General features: G+C 40.9%; 1 pseudogene; it reads left to right on the top strand.

The window, feature by feature from the left end:
* Positions 1 to 278: 278 nt before the first annotated feature.
* Positions 279 to 671, top strand: LOC111535578 (annotated as a pseudogene).
* The last annotated feature ends 7441 nt before the right edge of the window (positions 672 to 8112 follow it).

Below are 8112 nucleotides of genomic sequence, written 5' to 3' on the forward strand. Positions count from 1 at the left end.
GGGGGGGAACTCCAGAGTCAAATACGTTTGTAAAACGCTGAGTTAGGCTCAGTCAAGACATTTCTTTATTATGAATGAGATTAGGAGACTTTTAAACACTTTACTAATGTGTTTTCTAAAGCTGAGAAAGGAGGCAGTAGAAAGTAGCATTTTCCAAACTTATTTGACTAGACTAGTGTTCTACATAATGCACTTTGGGAAATGTTGATGCGCACCATTATAATTTTTTTTTTTAAAGCATTTTTCCGGCCACTTCCCTTTCTGCCTCTACTGCCGTCATGGTGCCCATAAAGAAGCTAGTGGCGAAGGAGGATAAAAAAAAAAAGAAGAAGAAGCAGGTTTTGAAGTTCACTCTTGATTGCACCCACTCTGTAGAAGATGGAATCGAGATGCTGCCAATTTTATGCAATTTTTGCAGGAAAGGATCAAAGTGAGCAGAAAAGCTGAGAGTCTCAGTGGAGGGGGTATGACCATCAAAATGAGCAAGAGCAAGATTACTGTGACTTCTGAGGTGCTTTTTACCAAAAGATATTTGAAATATCGCACCAAAAAAAATCTGAAGAAGAATCACCTGCTTGATTAGTTGTACATAGTTGCTAACAGCAGAGAGTTAGGAGTTACATTACTCCCAAGTTAACCAGGATGCAGAAGAGAAGGAAGATGAGGATTAAAATTCACTTATCTGGAATATTTTGTATGACTTCCTGAATAAAACTTGGGAATCAAAAACAAAAATAAAGCATTTTTCAAACCAAGACAAGAAAATAAAGAAAGAGCACTATCAGAGATATATGTCATTACTCTCCCTTGCACCCTCCCCCCAACTATAACAGCCACGTTTTGGCACTCAGATAAAGAATATCATGGCTTGGTATGTTCTCACTGCATAATCATCTCTCTGCATGCATGAGCTACTGTTGTATGAGACATTTATAAATCAACTGCCCCCTAGGTCTGGGAGAACCTATATTGGAGAGAAGGAGGAATAGGAAACATTATATGTGTACTACTTGCTAGGCACTGTGCTAAATATTTCGTGTTAGCTCACTTCACCCTGACAGCAATCACATGGGGTGAATATTTTAGCTCCATTTTACAAATTTGGAAATACAGGCTCAAAGTAACTTAACCAAGTTCATACAGCAGTAAATGGTAGAGCCAAGATTCTAATTGAACTGTGTCTGGTTCTTTCCAGTGTCACACCTCTGGAAGCCAAGGGTCTTCTAGGTACACTAAATAAGTTTCAATGGGAAAAGAAAATTTCCTCTTCTGGAACTGTTTCCAGGATTAGACTTGACTGTTGAGGAACAAGGGGTTGAGACCTAACCTGAAATAAGGGGATTTTCCAAATTTTCCCATTTGGTATGGCTTTTTTTTTTTTTTTTTTTTTTTGAGACAGAGTCTCACTCTGTCACCCAGGCTGGAGTGCAACGGCATGATCTCGGCTCACTGCAACCTCTGTCTCCCAGGTTCAAGCGAGTCTCCTGCCTCAACCTCTCGAGTAGCTGGGACTACAGGCATGTGCTACCATGCCTGGCTAATTTTTGTATTTTAAGTAGAGATGGGGTTTCACCATGTTGGTCAGGCTGGTCTCGAACCCTGACCTCAGGTGATCCACTCGCCTCTGCCTCCCAAAGTGCTGGGATTACAGATATGAGCCACAACGCCCGGCCCCTTCAGAGTGCATTTCATTCCTTTCCTCAGATTACACTTCTGTATTTCATCCAAAGATTAGAAGACTGGACTATATTTATTGGTCTAGTAAATTGCCTGTTTTCACCAATTGTACTTTGGGTAAACTGCAGGATGTAGGATCAAGAAATCCTGACCTCTAGCTAAATGATTCAAGGCACACACACACATTTCTAACATAAATGGTTCTCATTTTCTTTACAGTGACTCTGTAGGCAGAAAATATAATAGACCCTCAAGATAGAAAGCCAGAATGGTATAGTAGAAAAACTATGAGTTTGGGGGCCATATAGACCTGGGTTTGAATATCACTTGCACCACCTGCTAGCTGTGATCCTGAGAAAATTACTTTAGCTTGCTGGGCTTCAGTAGCCTCATTTATAAAATGGAGATAACCACTAAAGGTGATACATAGGGACAAAAGCGAGGTATTCCTAATGTGGAATTGCTTTCAGAATGAGATTAGGAAGAATCATTTTATAATGGCTGTCAGGCCATCTACAGAAATGACACAAACCAAGCACAATTTGTAAATGTTCGAGATTTGAGACCTAGCCCCAAATACGGTGATTAGGATTTGGTCTCAGGAAAGAATATCTGAAGCTATAAAAAATAAGTCTTAGATGAAACTGAGTATAACAAAAGCTGAATCGAAAATATGATATACAGCTGGGCACAGTGGCTCATGCCTGTAATCCCAGCACTTTGGGAGGCCGAGGCGGGTGGATCGCCTGAGGTCAGGAGTTCGAGACCAGCCTGGCCAGCAATGGTGAAACCCCATTTCTACTAAAAGAAATACAAAAATTAGCCGGGTGTGGTGGCAGGTGCATGTAATCTCAGCTACTTGGGAAGCTGAGGCAGGAGAATCATTGAACCCGGAAGGCGGAGGTTGCAGTGAGCGGAAAAATGGCCATTGCACTCCAGCCTGGGCAACAGTGAAAGACTCGGTCTAAAAAAAAAAAAAAAAATATATATATATATATATACACACAGTCTTAAAAAGACTAAAAATGTAAATACATAGATCTACATAGACATAAAAGGTTTTCCCTATTATAAGAACAGCCTAAAATCAGTCCTTTGGTGAAGCACCACTAATATAGTCCAGGGCTAAGAGTCCCTGACACACGAACACAAACATCTGGTCCGGGGGCAAGTAAAGCACTAGAGTGTCATGAATATCATCTTTTAATATGTCACTTCTGGCCAGGCGCAGTGGCTCATGCCTGTAATCCCAGCACTTTGGGAGGCCGAGGTGAGTGGATCACCTGAGGTCAGGAGTTCGAGACCAGCCTGGCCAACTTGGTGAAACCCTGTCTCTACTAAAAATACAAAACTTAGCCGGGCGTGGTGGTGCGCGCCTGTAATCCCAGCTACTTGGGAGGCTGAGGTAGGACTGCTTGAACAGAGGCGGAGGTTGCAGTGAGCCGAGATCTCACCACTGCACTCCAGCCTGGGTGACAGAGCAAGACTTCGTCTCAAAAATAAGAAATAAAAATAAAATACCAAGCAAAATAAATATAATAAGAGACAACTAGTTAACAAAAAACCCATTGTGAAACACAACCATCACAGAATATTCACTAGAATGTTTATAGTATATATATATCTATAGCTAATGTTTATAGTATATCTATCTATATCTTTTTTTTTAACCAAAACTACACACAGTCTTTGTAAAAAGAAAAATTATTTGTGAAAGAAAAAAGTCAAGACATACAAACAATGGTGAATGCCATGTATTGGGAATCTACTCTGTGTCAGGTACCATGCTAAGGGCTTTACATATTCTGAAAATGAGAAGTAAATGACATGAGAAGAAACCAAGACTCAGACATCATGTGACTTACCTAAGCTCACACAGCTAGTAAGTGGCAAAGGTGCAATTTGAATCACAGGTTAGTCTGCCATTGTCTGCGTTCTTTACGCTACACTGTGTCTCTTCCATGTGATATTCTTCCTTTAAGGTCCCACTTGAGCAGCCAGCCAGCGTGCCAACCCCAGAAGATGTCCCTCTTGCTCCCCATGTACCTCTTTCAAACCTCAAACTTTTAATATGAAGTAAGAGAAAGTAAAGTAGCTGGCACAGTATCTGAAATGTAGTAGATTTAATACAGTAATTCCTGTAATGACTGTCCATTAAATTGTTGGAACAGAAAGAATTTACGTGCTTTCTTGGGTTCTTAGCTGTGTTATACAACTTTAAATTAAGGAAAATATATTATTTAATATTATGTACATGATATTTATATACTTGCTTTGGAAAAAAATTAAGATGATGGCACGAAGTACTTACTTCAATCTCACAGAATAAGTGTAAGTCACATTCAACTTATCCGTATATTCTGCAGGAATTTCCACAGGGGGTCCATTACAAGTGACAGGGTTTTCATCTGAATGCTTACAGCTAATAAAAGAAAAAAGAGAAGGGAAGAGAATTTTTATATGAAACTGGCATTGTAAAATTTCCAATTCATGGCTATTCAGGCATGTAATAGGCCAAAAAAATAGGCTTTCCATTATATTCTACATTTAAAACTCTTTATGATTTAAAATTCTTTTGTATCCAAATGTCCTCAACACTCAAATGAGACTCAATATACTACCCCAAATCCAAAACTTAGGAATTTTCCCTGTGTCTAAAGGTAGAAAGAGGGGGGGGAAAAAAAAACCTTCTGTCAGCAAATGGCTTTGTTTTTAATATTTCATATCATTCTTTTTTAATGTACTAAGTAACACATCCTGTAACCATAACTGCATGGCTAGAGAATTAGATGAAGCAAAAATCATATTTATAAGCACCCAAAGATTTGAGGGCCTACTGTGTATAAAGCAGCATGCTTAGAAATGAAAGATACTGAACATATCATCTACGTGACCTTTTTGTCTGAAAAAAAAAGGATTACAAATAGAAGATGGAAACAAACTAAAGAAGTCTGAAATCAGAGAGGAGTGATGCAGCTAGCAAATGCCAGTCAGGGATGTGGAGACTCTTTTAGTACTCAAAATGTAAAAGGGAATAAAGGAAACAGACGAGAAAAATCAAAAGGAGAAACAGTGATGCTTCCCTTTTGATTTACTTACTCAGCATACAATTTATGCCTTGGCTTCTGTGTAATGAATAATAGGCAATCCTTATGGAATTGTCTCTACATGTGTATGCATAATAAAACCATTCACTCACGGTTGGGAAAATTACTGATGTGCATCTCTTTCTATTTGTTTTTGTAACCCTAGTGCCTGGTACGTAATATGTCCTTATAAGTGTTTCTAGAATGAATAAATTATATTTAAAGCCAAAAAACTTTATTTTATTTTATTATTTTATTTTATTTTAAGACAGAGTCTCTTATTTTGAGATGGAGTCTCACTCTGTTGCCCAGGCTGGAGTGCAGTGGCGTGATCTCGGCTCACTGCAACCTCTGCCTCCCAGGTTCAAGCAATTCCCGTGTCTCAGCTTCCCGAGTCGCTGGGATTACAGGCGTCCGCCACCACGCCTGACTAATTTTTGTATTTTTAGTAGAGATGGGGTTTCACCATGTTGGCCAGGCTGGTCTGGAACTCCTGACCTCAGGTGATCCGCCCGCCTCGGCCTCCCAAAGTTCTGGGATTACAGGCGTAAGCCACAGTGCCTGGCCCAGAACACATTTTAAAACAACTATAAATTTTTAAACTTATGATTTTTTTTTGGTTTTTATTGTTTGTTTTTAATTCTCTTTAGCTTTATAGCCATGAAAAAAAAATAATGATTCTTAAGGCTACAGATCAAAATATAACACTAAAGAGAACAATTAAATGACTGCATGATAATCCACATTATGGTTTACTGTGTAAGTACAGGCCTTGAACCCAGTACAGAAAATATCTGCATTCGATATGAGAAAGCTTATGCAGCAAAGATTGTGTTAAGAACTCTCACCAAAGTAGAAGCACTATTTTACTATAAACCTCTGGTCTTATATATGGACTGCATAAGGCTTCGTAGGCCAGTTTCAGAACTTTGGCTTTTACTCTAAGTAAGATGAGAAGTCAATAGAAGGTTCCGAGCAGAGGATTGAAATGAGCTGACATTTCCAAAGGAATGCTCTGAATACTGTATTGAGAACAGACCCCTAGAAGACAAGGGTAGCAGCAGGGAGACTAGCTAGGTTTTTGCAATAATCCAAGTGAGGTAAAATGATATCTTGGACCAGATGATAGTAGTAGAGGAGTTGAGAAGTGGTGGATTCTGAAATACTTCGAAGGGAGAGAGCCATGTGGTCTGTCAAAGGATTGGACTGAATAGGGGGTATGAGTGAAGAGTGAAAAAGAGGAATCAAGGGTGATGCCATGATTTGGGGCTTGAGCAACTGGAAAGATGGAGTTGCCACTTACTGAGATGGGAAAAACACCAGGGGAAGCACATCCAAGTGGTCATGTCCTGGCCAGGCGCGGTGGCGCATGCCTGTAATCCCAACACTTTGAGATGCCAAGGCGGGCAGATCATTTGAGGTCAGGAGTTCAGAACCAGCCTAGCCAACATGATGAAACCCTGTCTCTCCTAAGAATACAAAAATTAGTCGGGTATGGTGGTGCGTGCCTGTAATCCTAAGCTACTCAGGAGGTTGAGGCAGGAGAATCGCTTGAGACTGAGGCAGGAGAATTACTTGAGCCTGGGAGGCAGAGATTGCAATGAGCAGAGATCGCGCCACTGCACTCCAGCCTGGGCAACAGAGCGAGACTTCATCTAAAAAAAAAAAACAACAAAAACAAAAATAAGAAAAAACAAGTAGACATGTCAAATAGACAGCTAAATATACAAGTCTAGAGATCTAACAGTCATCATGGTAACACCATGAGACAGGTAAGACTACCAAAGTATGAGTATAACTAAAGAAGATAAAAAGTTCAAAGACTGAGTCTAAGGGCTCTCCCACATTAGGAGTTTACAAAAATGAGGAGGAGATTAAGAAGTGACCAGTGAGACAGGAAACCAGAAAAGCTTGGTAACCTAAAACTCAAATGAAGCAAGTATTTTAAGAATAAGAGGCCAGGTGTAGTGGCTCACACTTGTAATCCCCACACTTTGGGAGGCCGAGGTGGAAAGATCAGTTGAGGCCAGGAGTTAAAGACCAGCCTGGGCAATGTAGCGAGACCTCATCTCTACAAATAAAAATAAAAATACAGCCAGACACGGAGGTGCATGCCTGTAGTCCCTGCTACTCAGGAGGCTGAGGTGGGGAGAATCACTTGAGCCCAGGAGTTCAAGGCTACAGTAAGCTATGATGGCACCACTGCACTCCATCCTGGGTGACAGAGTGACCTAGCAAACAGCTAGCAAACAACTAGGTCTGCTAGTTGCTAGTGACCTAGCAAACAGCTAGCAAACAGACAGACCTAGCAAACAGCTAGGTCTAACTCACTTCCATGGCCTTGGGCAGCTTGTTTAATTCTGAAAAAGATAAATTATAACACAGTCCTTGCCCTCGGGTGGCCTACATAAATGACCTTTACAGCAATTACACAAAAGTTTGATTGTATGTACACATAAACTATTTCTGTAGGCAGTGTAGAATAAATACAACTGTAGAAGATTATTTTCTTGGCTTTTTTCCTCTGAGTCTGAGAATATGAGATGTGACTACAAAGCATTAAGTTTGATTCTCACATAGCTGGTGAGATTAGCTTCCTGTACAATCACTTTGTTTACTACCTTTTTAACCAAATCCCTTCAAATATGAGCAAACAGCCTGAGTCAGACCTCACAGTTCATCACCCTAAAATTCTGTTTCCAAATGTGGGAAGTGACATAAACAAAAAAGCGGCCGGGCACGGTGGCTCAAGCCTGTAATCCCAGCACTTTGGGAGGCCGAGACGGGCGGATCATGAGGTCGGGAGATCAAGACCATCCTGGCTAACACCATGAAACCCCGTCTCTACTAAAAAATACAAAAATCTAGCCGGGCGAGGTGGCGGGCGCCTGTAGTCCCAGCTACTCGGGACGCTGAGGCAGGAGAATGGCGTAAACCTGGGAGGCGGAGCTTGCAGTGAGCTGAGATCCGGCCACTGCACTCCAGCCTGGGCGACAGAGCGAGACTCCGTCTCAAAAAAAACAAACAAACAAACAAAAAAAGCATGAGTGATTGTCCTTGACATTGGTAAGGTATTTCCTGACATCTCTTAGAAGTTATGTTGACTCCTGTTATTTATAAATATGCCCTAAACCTTTTAATTCCTCTTTTATTTCTCATTGGCAACACTTTGTGGAGATAAATAAGCTTCAATTGTTTTTGGTTTTTTTGTTTTTTTGTTTTTTTGAGACGGAGTCTCGCTCTGTGGCGCAAGCTGGAGTGCAGGGACTTGATCTCAGTTCACTGCAACCTCCGCCGCCCATGTTCAAGCGATTCTCCTGCCTCAGCCTCCCGAGTAGCTGGGACTACA

Source organism: Piliocolobus tephrosceles, chromosome 12, assembly GCF_002776525.5.
Source record: "Piliocolobus tephrosceles isolate RC106 chromosome 12, ASM277652v3, whole genome shotgun sequence".
NCBI classification, from domain to species: domain Eukaryota; kingdom Metazoa; phylum Chordata; class Mammalia; order Primates; family Cercopithecidae; genus Piliocolobus; species Piliocolobus tephrosceles.